The sequence below is a fragment of the Abramis brama genome, assembly GCF_963993115.1.
Source record: "Abramis brama genome assembly, chromosome: 22".
Lineage (NCBI taxonomy): Eukaryota > Metazoa > Chordata > Actinopteri > Cypriniformes > Leuciscidae > Abramis > Abramis brama.
The window spans coordinates 15,345,087-15,358,081 of NC_139984.1; the positions used below are offsets into that span (position 1 = coordinate 15,345,087).

Here is a 12,995-nt window from a genome sequence, read left to right on the forward strand (position 1 = left end):
TTACTTTTTCATGCATTAAATGGATAAGCGTTGTTTCTTTTATGTGATAGTCAGTCAGCTTTTATGAAAAATAGCTGCTGTATTCGGGAGTGTTAAATGTATTTCGTCCATTGTCACACTGAAAAATTAGTAGTGTCACTACTAAATTTAAAATGGAAGAGGTGGCAAGACTAGCAGTGTAAGTGAATGTGAATGTGTCATTTGTTCTTCTAAAAGCTGTATTGTGCTTTTTTGTCTGTAGGTGGCAGATTTACCAAGCAATTCATTCTGCTAACTAACAATCCATACTAGCGGAACAAAGTTGCTGTGTAATCTTTTGCTGGTTTATTTCAGATACACTACAAGAGTCAAATTTAAAAGACTCAAGGACATTTGAGTTACCATGACAGATTATTTTATTTATTTATTTAGTCATGTATTGCCTCTGTTTTGGCAGTGGGTTGATATGCTTTCTTATAAGTTAACCTGTGCCTTGTTTTACCCCTCATTACCTTATGTTTTTTTTATAGTCCCCTGTTTGGTTCAGTTCTTTGTCTGTTCTCGTGTGCATGTGTTATGAGGTTTTCTGTCCCCCGGCGTATTCTTGGTGTTCCTGAGTGTTTTGCTTTCTTTTAAAGAGATCATTGAAAGTTCTGTCATCATTTACTCACCCTCATATCGTTCTAAACCCATGAGACTTTCATTCATCTTTGAAACCCAGATGAAGATATTTAAATTAAATCTGAGAGATATAAAGAGACACGATCGCTTAATATGATGAACAGATTAATGTGCAAGAACTGTGTAAAATCAGCACGTTTGAGCTTCAGCAAGAACCAATGAGGTTCATTTTCGTGTTACGCAGCACGTTTGAGCTTCTGCAAGAACCAATGATGTTCATTCTCGTGTTACGCAGCACGTTTGAGCTTTATCATGAACCAATGAGGTTCATTCTCGTATTACGCAGCAAGTTTGAGCTTTTGCAAGAACCAATGATGTTCATTCTCATGTTACGCAGCACGTTTGAGCTTTATCATGAACCAATGAGGTTCATTCTCGTGTTACGCAGCACGTTTGAGCTTCCGCAATAACCAATATGGTTCATTCTCGTGTTACGCAGCACATTTGAGCTTTATCATGAACCAATGAGGTTCATTCTCGTGTTACGCAGCACATTTGAGCTTCAGCAAGAACCAATGAGGTTCATTCTCGTGTTACGCAGCACGTTTGAGCTTCAGCAAGAACCAATGAGATTCATTCTCATGTTACGCAGCACGTTTGAGCTTCAGCAAGAACCAATGAGGTTCAATCACGTGTTACGCAGCACGTTTGAGCTTCAGCAAGAACCAATGAAGTTCAATCACGTGTTACGCAGCACGTTTGAGCTTCAGCAAGAACCAATGAAGTTCAATCACGTGTTACGCAGCATGTTTGAGCTTCAGCAAGAACCAATGAGGTTCATTCTCATACGCAGCACGTTTGAGCTTCCTCAAGAACCAATGAGGTTCATTCACTTGTTATGCAGCAGGTTTGAGCTTCAGTAAGAGATTTGTTCTCAAACATCAAGCAAATACGGTTGAGCTTCTGTTTGTTTGTTGATCAAGCTTTATATGTGAATAAAAGCACAATTTAAATTTGTTCATCATATAAAGTGATTGTGTCTCTTCAGAAAATTTGTACTAAACCGCTTGATACATATGGATTAATTTTACGATCTCTTAATGAACTTTTTGAAGCGTCAAAGTGGTAGTTGCATGGACTTTCAAATGGAAGGACAGAAATCTCTCCGATTTCATTTAAAATATCTTTCATATGTTTCAAAGATTAACGAAAGTCTTATGGGTTTGGAACAACATGACGGTGAGTAATTGATGACAATATATATTATTTTTTTTACATTTTGGGTAAACTAACCCTTTAATAAAAATACTATTTGCGATTGGATTCTCTTTTCTTCCTGTGTGAACCAAGCTGTGACACACACATTGTAAACTGGCTTAAAAGACAATGACTCACATTGTCTTCTTGCATTGCTATTGTAAATCTTTTTCCTAATGTCAATCTAAATAATGCAAAATAATAGTTTGCATTATGAGCAAGAGTTGTATTGCCTGATTCCTTTGAATGTATGTGCTTCTCTTGAGGGCTCCATTAGTGACTCTTACATCAAAGGGTTGTGTGTATGTTCATGCACTTAGATGTTCACTGGGTAATTGAGACAGTAGTTTACCATACTGATGTATATGAAAAGAAAAAAACTTGCAAGTTTTCATTGTTTGTTCTTATTTCAACCATGATACAGTCTTCAATATGCTGAGACAGTGTGGAATGGATCTAGTTATTGTGCTCTTTCTTTAGCAAACACCAAAACGGATTATTTTTATATGAAAATGGATTTCTAGCACAATTGTCGCTTTTACAGTGGAGGAAGATGGAGGCAGAAAGAAAAGACTGGAGGGGAGGGAATGAGAATTGCTCTAAAGTGGTTTTGGTGATTCTGTACCTCACTGTACTTCTAGCGGGGGCGTGACGTCAGCGCGCGGCCCCGCCTCCATCTTCGGGGCTGGTTGCTGGAGAGAGAGAGTCGCGCGGAAGGCTCTCGCGACCGCAGCAATATTGTTGCTATATTAAACGGATAGAGAGTGGAGAGGAGAGGGGCTCTGCAACGAGAGGGGATCTGAGAAGAATATTAAAAACAAATTGCGTCCACCAGTGAAGGTAAGGATTCAATTAGGCTGACATGACTTCATTATCTTAAATAGCAGGTTATTATATTATAGCTTTCCCCTCCAGCAGAACACGGTGTTTTGTTGACTAACGTTAGAGCTGCAAAGAGCATATGGGAAGGTCGTTATGTTTATTTATTTGTTCTAATTGGGGTTTTAATACTGAGTTATGACATTTGTACATTTTAAGTTGAACAGTTAAAAGGACATAGCCGTTGTTTACCATGGCGTTTAACCTGTACAAACACGCGAAGCGTTTGCCGGTCAAGTTGAACAGTATTGATGACGGAATGAAGACGGTTATTTTAACATGTTTAGTGCGTCGCAATCGCGATACCTTGGCAACAGGATAGCGTCCATGGTTGCTTTAGAATGTTTAGCATCAGTCAGCATTTCTGTCTGGAGTTGAGTATTAGTTGTGACTGTCATATGTTGTTAAATATGCGCTTTCTGCACGCTTGATGGATTATTGATAATGCATGCATGGATGCTGACAGCAGTGTTTTTTTTATACTTTTTTGTAAAGTTTGTTTGTTCATTTTATTTAGCACAATGAGTATAAATACAACATGGTAGAAATATGTGCAGGGCAGTCAGTTGGGTCTATTTGAGGTCTTGTTCAAAAACATGTACTGCATAGAATCTGTATAGAGTAAAATATGAAATTTACTTGCAAATAACATCTGAACTAAACAATAGAAATGCATGAGACAGAAAGGTTGAGGTTTGGAGTCCTGACTGTTTGAAATTGTTTTTGGATCATGACATTAGTCTAGCTATATGAAAATATGAATCGAGTTTAAAATAGAATTATATACTCTGATTACACAGTGTAGTACGACAGTGGTGGATGATGGAAGGGCATCAGAGTCTCTATGCATGTTTTATTAATGGATTTGGCAAGTTAACTCAAGGAATTAATTGACAGATTTGGGCAGCTTGCATGATTGAGGTAAATTAATGTTGCATATAGTCAAGATATTAAAGTTTTTATCCCCAGAAAAGTCTTTCCCAGAATTTGCGGCAGTGTTATCTGGAAAAGACTTAATGATATATTGATGGATATATTTTTTACATGAATGATGATAAACATACACTAATATGGTAGCTTTATATAAACTTTATTAGCAAGATATAATTCAATGATTTAAACTATTCTTATTTAATAATAATATATTTTATTTAAAATATCCAGCATGTGCCTTGAAGCGTTTTGTTGTGTGTTTTTATCAGGATCTGGCAAAGCTGGTTCTGCAGTCTTACATGCATGAAGGCCTGAAACCAGAGAACAGCTTACTAACTTACCTAAATATCTGAAAGTGCATTTTTAATCATTAAGATTAATGCGTTTCAGAGATTCCTGCCTTTCCTTTTGTAGTGCCACTGTTTTTGTGTCCCTTTTGGGTTTGTACAGCCACTTGTTCTTGCACCACTGCAAATGGCACTTGCCATAGCTTCAAGTCAGCATTAAAATGAAAGTAATGCTTATTTCTTGCTCCACCTCAACTGTAATTTTGTGTGAATTATGTTTTGTGCAATTAATAGACAGCTCAGCCATTATTCCGGTGTCGTTTCTGTCTTTTCTGCTCTTCTGTGCCTTTGGCAGGTGGTTTTATAGACTGATGTGGGCGTCTAAGAACCAAAGAAATGTGCAACTGAGTCAAATGCCAAAATTAACTTATCCCTCTATCTTTTAACCTTTTACAATCCTTACCCTGTTACTCTTTCCATTTTCAGCATGACACCCTACCCCATATTTTTTATATGCTGTGTTGCACATTTACTGAGGCTATTTAAACATCCCTTTCTGATTACGTATGGCCATGCAAATTAAAAGCAGAGAGGGTTGACAAAGGGTTAAAGGCTTTAAAACCGCCTTTATCATCCTCTGCCTTCTGCCAGAGCTTCACAAGGATAAAGCCTACCAAAATAAAATCACTTTTTTTGACCCCTCACGTCAGCCTGTCCAGCAGAAGTGAAGCTCCATGAGCCATAATCCTTCCCTAAAGCCAAGCTGTTCAGCAGTGAGGATCACCCTCGCTCCTCTCCCTCCTCCTCCCCCTTGCGCACTAGCATCTAAATAGTCAAACTCATCCTCTCTCATTATTTTTATTTTTTTTCGCTCCTTGTTTCTCTCCCGCTCTGTCCTTTCCCAGCTCTGGTTGTCTGAATCTATTGTTCTTTGTTTTGTCCCTGTGGTATTCCGATGACTGTCTCTTTGCTCCTTCGTTCTCTGAGAGGGTCTGTACCATCCTCTGCTCTTCTCCAGTCATTACAAGACGAATCGAAATTCCCATCTGGAGCCCCGAGATGCGCCTCTTTCTCAGCACCACTGTTTCAGTGTTTCATGGGTCTGTATGGCCACTTGTTCTCGCATCGCGCAGATGCGACGTGCCATATCTTAGTCAAACCACCAAATCACTAAGCCCTCTTATTTTTCCATGTATGATATACAGTACACTACTATACAAAAGTTTGAGGTCAGTAAAAAAATTTTTTTGGAATGTGTCCATTTTGCACTCTTGATATTTTCGAGTGTCTCCCCTTCATTGCGGTGCACTTTTTGCTGCACCGTGGCTGATTTGTAGATTTTATCTTTTGCCTATTTTCCTGTTCATTTCCTATGGCGGTCATTCGAACAACTCAAGTGCAACTTTTTTCTTATGACGAATAATTTTTTGCAAATATTTTTCTTTTGTTTTTTATAAAAAAAATTTAATTGGTCTAAAATGACCGAACAACACCAGAGTTACGCAGTGTTTTATCTCTGTTATTCTGAACTTTTAGCATAGCCCTAATGATGTAATTTTTTTCACAATTTCTTCAAGCTACATTCAACAGAATGTTTGCGGGTACGGGCGGGAGTGGATACAAACATTGCAGGTGCGGGCGAGAAACTCACATTTTGTGGAGCGGGCGGTAATGCTTCAAAATTCGGTGGGAGCGGGATTAAGAAAACAGTCCCGTGCAGGGCTCTACACTGAAGTCTGGAGTTATGATGCTATAAATTCAGCTTTGCCATCACAGAAATAAATGACATTTTAAAAAATAGAAAATAGTTATTTTAAATTGTAGCCATGTTTCATAATAATACTATTTTTACTGTATTTTTGATGAAAAAATTTGTTCAGCTTTGGTGACCACAAGAGACTTCTTTCCAAAAACATTTTTTTAAAAAATGTAATGACGATTTTTCACCCTCCAATCAATACCTGATGGACTATATTAAGTCCTGTCCTAATTTCTTGTTCTTGTGGAATATCCTGTTTCAGAAATATGCTATATTACAGGACTAAAATGGGTTGCAAATGACAATATCATCTTAAAAGTTTTCCCCATATTTTCCTCAGGCTGTTTTTGATTTGTCATAACATTCCTATTGCCCAAGTAGCCGCAGCTGGTTTGAGCTTAATTGATTCTGAGCATCTCTGTGCATCTGTGCCACTGAGCAATCTATTGTCATTACATCCAAGTGCCCAAATTTAGTATGTTTGTTTGGAATGTTATTATTGTTCTTTTGCAGCCCATGTGAGCGTCGGGCTAACCAATGAGATGCTCTCCTGATGATGGGTCCCCCATCGTGTAATTTCCCGTCTTTCATGGCTCGTTTCCTCTTGGGCAACATGTGCTTAGACCTGAGGGGGAATCTAGGATGTGACATACTCCCTGCTGCCCCCTCTGCTGTTCTGTGCTTTTCTGGTGCTTCACTGTATGTAAGACTCATCCAGCAGAACGTCTCTGCCTGCTCTTTACCGTTACTTATCCAAAGTCTGAAAGTGACTTCCCTGCTGAAAAGAATGCCTTTCACTCTGGTCCAGGCTAATTTTTTCTACGTACCACTGATGCACGTAGATGGTCCCTGTCTAAAGGTACGGTCATATTTATCTTTGCTTAGCAAAATTTGAAAAAGGGTGAAAAAGTTCCCCATATATATTTCGCATCGGATTCAAGTTGGTCACATAAATTTGCCACGTTGACCAACAGAAAACTGCTTGATTTAAAATCGACTTCAGAATAGGCTGTGCATTGCTACATTATTGAAAAAAGACTGAATTTTTTTTTTGCTTGCTGAAGATTTTGGCAATGTGACCCCACCTTTACTCTGACAGTAGCCGCGTTTCCATTACCCTTCAAATTGCGCAAATTGAAATTGCGAATTGAAAATACACTCAATGGAAACACGTCAATTTCGCAAAAACTCCCATTTATCGTAAAAAAGTTTTTGCGCTCGCATGAGGTGGTTTTGCAGGCAATTCGAAAAAGGAATATTTCACAAAACTGCAATGGAAACAGTTTTTGCGCATTTACAGTCACCTGACTTAGAAGGCGTGGTGTGTTTGGACAGAATACGAGACAGAGCTCTTGAGAAGAAATTACAGAAATACTGGATTCTAAACCTCAAAGAAATGCCACAATCAAGACCTCGGAGCAGAAATGAGTGAGAAAAACCCAGAAACACCTCATATGTGCCGCTCACAGTATAAGGGTCGTTTCCTTGCCATTAATGCTTGGATAACACGCCTACATTTCCTTCCATTAATAATAATAATGTCTAGTGCGGTACGTGGCTGTGATATATATATAAACCTACCAACGTCCGTTGCCATGATTTTTGGGATGACTTGTTGCGAGAGGAAAAAATGACGTTTTAGTCGCATAACATCGGTTAATGGAAACGCCGTCATTTCACAATAGTTTTTTGTCGATATTTAGAAAAAAACGCAAAAGTTTTGCGCAAATCTTTAATGGAAACGCGCCTAGTGTTTCCTGCAGTTCTAAATCTACAGCATCACAGATGCTTTGGTTGAGTTTTAAGCTTGCAGTCTGAATTAAATGTGATGAGAATGTGATTTCTCTACACTGAAAAATATTACAATAAAAAGTATTGCAGTGATCACTTTCATGAGCACGGAGCTATAAATATATGGTATGACCAGCATAGTCCGATTTGAGGACAAATAGTCGCAAAAAAACTCTTTTTTTACTACTTAACATCTGACTCACTCACTGAACCAAAGTCATTACTTTTAATTATATCCGACTTAAAATCGTTGTGTTGTAGCTATTTTAAGTTTCTGAGACTTCTTTAAATTAATGCAGTGTTATTTTAGTATAATGTATGGACTATTATAGTATTTATTAGCTTTTATTTTTATAGTTTCAGTTTTCATTTTAATTTTGTCATTTCAAATTTTAAGTTCTAACTAATTTTTAAAAATATGTTTTATTATTGTATTATTATTAGACTTATTTATTCCTGTTAGTTACCAAAGTAGCATTTTCATTAAAGTTGTTAATATTGAGGTTTTCCATGTAATATTTACATTTGATTTTAATTCAGCTTTATTTCAGTTAATGAAAAAAAAACTGTTTTAAATTGTTTAACTTTTAACTACAATGAATTTATGACTCACAGGATCAGAGTGTTACTTTTTTTTTTATTGTTCAGTGTTTAAAAAAACTGCTTAAAGTATGGTATAGATGTATAGGCTATAGTAAAGTTATGGTCATTTATTTGATGATTCCTCAAAAGTACTAATAAATATTAATGGAATCATTAGGTGGAGTTAGAGTTGTGATCAAAATCGTAAAATTCCCATCCCTATCCAACAGTGTTGGTGTGATTTTAATCTGTACTTTATTTGGGATTTGTGGTTTGTGGAGGAGGGAAAGGGGTTAATCGTCAAGATAGATTTGTGACTGACTGGATTAGAGGAGAATAGCAGTAGTGGGACCTACAGTAATCCGTGTGTCTGTTGAATGCAGGGTTTGACCTCCTGAGGCTTGGTGTGTCATCTGCTCTTAAATTCTGTCGGGTTGCTGCTTGCTCCCTACGAATCAGGCTGTGAAACGGGAAATCTTGATCATCATCCCTTTTTCTTTCCTTTCAGTTCTTCCTTTAAGCGTTTGATCTAAACCAGATGATCTTCCTGTTGCAGTTTCCATCCACAAGCAAACTGCTCGTGCCAAACCTCGTCTTGTGTCCCTGAAAGACTAAATTGATCATGCCCCTTTTGTTCATGCTACAAAAAGGCTGGGACACTGCAGACAGAGATGATGGGATCAGTAGCAGAGGTCGTTTAGAGACAATAGTGGTCGGCTGCAGAAGCCGCATTGGGAAGACATCAGTTGGTCAGTGCATACAGAAAGAGCGGGCTGAGATCCGTTGCAGAGGTCACAAACATGCACGGCTATGCCACTCGTCTCTGCTGACCTGGATAAAGCCATTGCTTCAAGGTATATCTTACAGGAAGTGAGGTCATCTCAAATATCAGTATTCCTCGAGTGGTATTTTTTGCAGCGTAATCTGGTTTATATATACACCACCATTTCTATAAGGTCCTGATGGTCAGTTTATCAGTGAGAGAGGACATCAGGACATCTATGTGAGTAGCCTACATTCTTATTTCACTTCACACAAACAGCTGTGTAATTCTATGTACTGGTCCTTGACAGATGTTTTCCACCCATAAAAGACGATAAAACAAGCCTTTATTGTCAACATTTTTCAAGAAATCTCTCCCTTTAAAATTCCAGCAGCGATGCATGTCTCATAGAAAAAAACATCTATGCCAAAGAAAAAAGAAAAAAAAGATGTTTTTGTCTTATCTCAGCAGGAGTATAAGTATCAAAGGCTTATGTGCTTCACAGGAACACGAGACACTTCATTGAGAAGAAAAAAAGCCAGAATGTTTGTTTAATGACTCCAGTGAAGTTCCGCTTTTAAAAACCACATTCTTTCTGTCTGCAATACCAGACAAGAACTAAGAATTTTTCATTTCGAGTACTGATAGTTCTCAAAAACTAGTACTTGAGTACTTGTCATGGCAATAATGAAAATATTTTAATTAAAACACTGTTATGAAAATGAATGTTGACATGAAAATATGACATGAAAATATGTTTATCAAAATATGAAAATGTGACTAGAAATATTACATTGCTAGATTATCAGTAATGCATTGTTTTTGAAAAAGAAACTTCTAAAAGGAATAGCTGCAAGTGGTGAAGCTGAAGAGTGAATGGACATCAGTAAACTGAAGCCTGTTCCTAGATACACAACATGAGTGTTACATTACAACTGGTATCTGCACAAAAGGACACAAATGCAAGTGAAATTAAACTAAATTAAGTGCTAGCCAGAATCTGTTACTCCTGTTGTGGATGCTCTCTTCCAGTAATTGGCACTGCACATCTTACACTTAACTATATTTTCATCTACTTTAATTATTGGGTTATTCCAGGCATCCCTACGCGTTTTCGATGCCATGACGAGAAGCTATTTTAATTCAAACATAAGCCTGCTGTTGAAAAAAATGACAAGAAAAAATAACACTGCTGGATTATCAATGTTTTTGTCTTAAATAATCCAAGTCGATAATGTCGGGCATGACATTCAAGTTGAGATTGAATGAACACCAGTGAACTGAAGCGATTTCCTAGCAGGTTAATAAACTCAACAAAATGCATCCTATTATGAGATTAATCAGATATATACAAAATAAAAGTAATATTACTGCATAAAAGGGCGTGAATGCGCACGTGAGCTTGATTGTGCTTGTCTGAATGTGTAACTCCTGTTGTGGATGCGCTTTTCCCGTAACAACACGAAACACGGGAAAGCACAAACATTACAACATTCTATTACAATAGTGTTCTCATTATAGGATATGGCAGATTGGCACTGCACATCTTGCACTGAAATACAAAGTTCTGCAATAACCAGCAGCAGCAGCTTAGAAGATCTATTCCGCCAAGACAAAATAAATCAACATTGTCATACCCATTACCATGCCAAACACTCTGAGAGTTGTCATGACAGAACTGCATTTTCATTATCAAAGTTATTCAGGTATCACTGCGCGCTTTCAAATATAGTTTCACTTTATTTCGCCGGTCTGGACGGCATGCTGTCCTAACCGGACAGCCAACCAATCAGACCTCAGTAACTGCCCAAAATGGCGAAATAATCAATCATAAAAAATAAATACATTTTTAAAAGTCATGGCGGTTATTGTTTACATGATCGATCATCGCCGTGACGTCCGAGTAGGCTACTCGAGTACTTGTGCACATCCCTACCAAGAACTCAAAAATCTACTCAGGAATTGCAGTCATACTGTAGAATATCAGTTAAGCAAGTATCTACACAAAAGCCAAGATGTTTTTTCCCAGAGTACAATGAGAAACGGACAAAAATGCCCCATGTGTTTCATTTACCTGCACAGATGGTGAAGAGATTGTGTTTGGATCACCTCTGATTCAGAAAGCAGAGGAGGCACAATACACCACCCCCCAAATTTAGTTGTGTTGCTTTAATAGCAAACTGTGCTGAGACAGAAATCTCTTTTGTGTCGAGTATTTTTTCAGCATCCCGCCATGAACATTGCCGAGGCATATCGAGGTAAAAAAAATGTCCTGGATTTAAGAGACCCTTGCATTTTGTTACATTCTATTGAGCTCCATCTGTTTTTAAATACATGAGCATGTCTAATCTAAAAAGACATGCATTAATCAAGGTCGGATAAACCCAATATTAGTCTAGTTATACAAGGGTTTCCTATGAACAATTAGTCATTCAGAATAGATTTTTTTATTTTTATGTAGGATGATGGGTCACTTGTAACTTTAATGTACAATCGGTTCATTGGTAATGAATCACATGTAGTTTGCAGATTGTGAGGTTTCAGATTATTTTTTTGCAAGAATATGCACTACTATTCAAAGGTTTGGGGTTAGTAAGATTTTTTTGTCTTGATAAATATGATAAATAAATAAAAACAACATGATGCGCTGCTTTAGCACGTCTCGGTCTCCTTAAAGATCTTTCTGGCGCACACCAAAAATGAACCAAAATACAGCAAATAGCCTTCTTGGCTTGCCTACTTTTGAAAGTCAACATTTAGATTATTTGACATTAAATGCATTATATGTGCCTAAGTCACTTTGGAATAAATCACAGCGTGTTTTGTGATAAAAAACGTGACTTTGCAGTCCGGAAAATAGGCTACAGCAAATTATTTCACGGACCCCCTGGCACTTAAGAACTGCTGGTCTACACAGAAGAAAGCCCTGTCTAGGCTCTTCCGTTGTGTCGAGCCATTCGTTAGTCTAGTTGTTTGATGAAAAAATAAGTTTCGTAAGCTCCGTGCAACTGCAGCAGTGGAGGACTATTATTAGAATATTAGAAATCTAATATTCAAGCTGTTTTCTTATTTTTCTACTCTTAATATTAAATCAAAAAACGACTGAACGAATGATACACGGATTCTCTTGAACCACCACCACGTTTGCGGCAGAAAACTACTGCAGTGCAGCCAAAATGCTCCATTGGACTTTTCTGAGATCCTTTACTCTTCCCTGTGGATGACCTGTGACCTACTTTCTGTAAGTTCTGAATTTTCCGCCGTTTGAATTTTAGAAAACTGAATTTGAAGTTCCGAATTTCTTCATCTTGAAAACTTGAATCTGTATTTTTTAAAACTGAATATTTGCAGTCTAAGAATTCAGAACCAAAAAAAAAGCTGTTTGAAAATACATGTCTATAAAATTCAGCCATAAAAACATTTCAATTTGTTAAATTTCAAATGTTCAATATTCGTTTAAAGAAATCAAATTCAGAACTAGCCTATTTAAAATTCCACATAATATAAAATTTTGTTAGATTACACTTGTCAATAATTTGAATTTACACAATTCAAATCATTTTGTCATATTATAAGCTCCATACCTAGTCATAGGTAATGCTGGTGCCGTTACTGGTCGCCAGACAGGAACAATACTGTACAAACACAAAAGCTTGTGTGGTGTTCTCAAAAAAGTGGCCTTGCTCTGGAAATTGGATTCACATTTTTATATCAGCTATCACAGTAACTGGTACTTACTGTGAAAACATTATTTTCCATTCATGGTGCTCACTGCCTACAATAACATGTAGGCTAGTTCATGGAGATTCATGCCTTGCCTGAAATATAAGACTTTTAATCTAAGCGTCCAAATGCTTGTGCGCAGATGAACTGGACTTTTAGATAAAAAGGTAGCTTCTTTTATATTGTGGTACAACATAAAGATAACCTTTTTTTCCTGGTCTTTTTAGTTGGTATCCTTTCTAAGAAACTTCTGATTGGGTATTTTGGCTATTCCGGTAAATTTGACTAGATGTTGGCTGTCATGTCTGTTATTGAATAACAGTTATCTGTGTTACTTGGTGTGGAACTGCTGGAGAAAAGATATGTGAAGTGAATTTCATTTCCAGAAGTTTTTCATCTTCCCGGTGACTTTGTACTGATG

At 37.3% G+C, this 12,995-nt stretch overlaps 1 protein-coding gene across 3 annotated transcripts in view; it reads left to right on the forward strand.

Moving 5' to 3' along the window:
- Positions 1 to 12,995, forward strand: part of nol4lb (nucleolar protein 4-like b) — a 104,825-nt gene that overhangs the window by 27,840 nt on the left and 63,990 nt on the right. The window contains exon 1 of one of the 3 annotated variants that reach the window (XM_084099474.1): positions 2,533 to 2,697. The exons of the other annotated variants lie outside the window; for them this stretch is intronic. The gene's annotated coding sequence lies outside the window, so the exon portion shown is untranslated. Of the gene's footprint in view, positions 1 to 2,532; positions 2,698 to 12,995 lie in introns of those variants that run through there. 3 annotated transcript variants of the gene reach the window in all.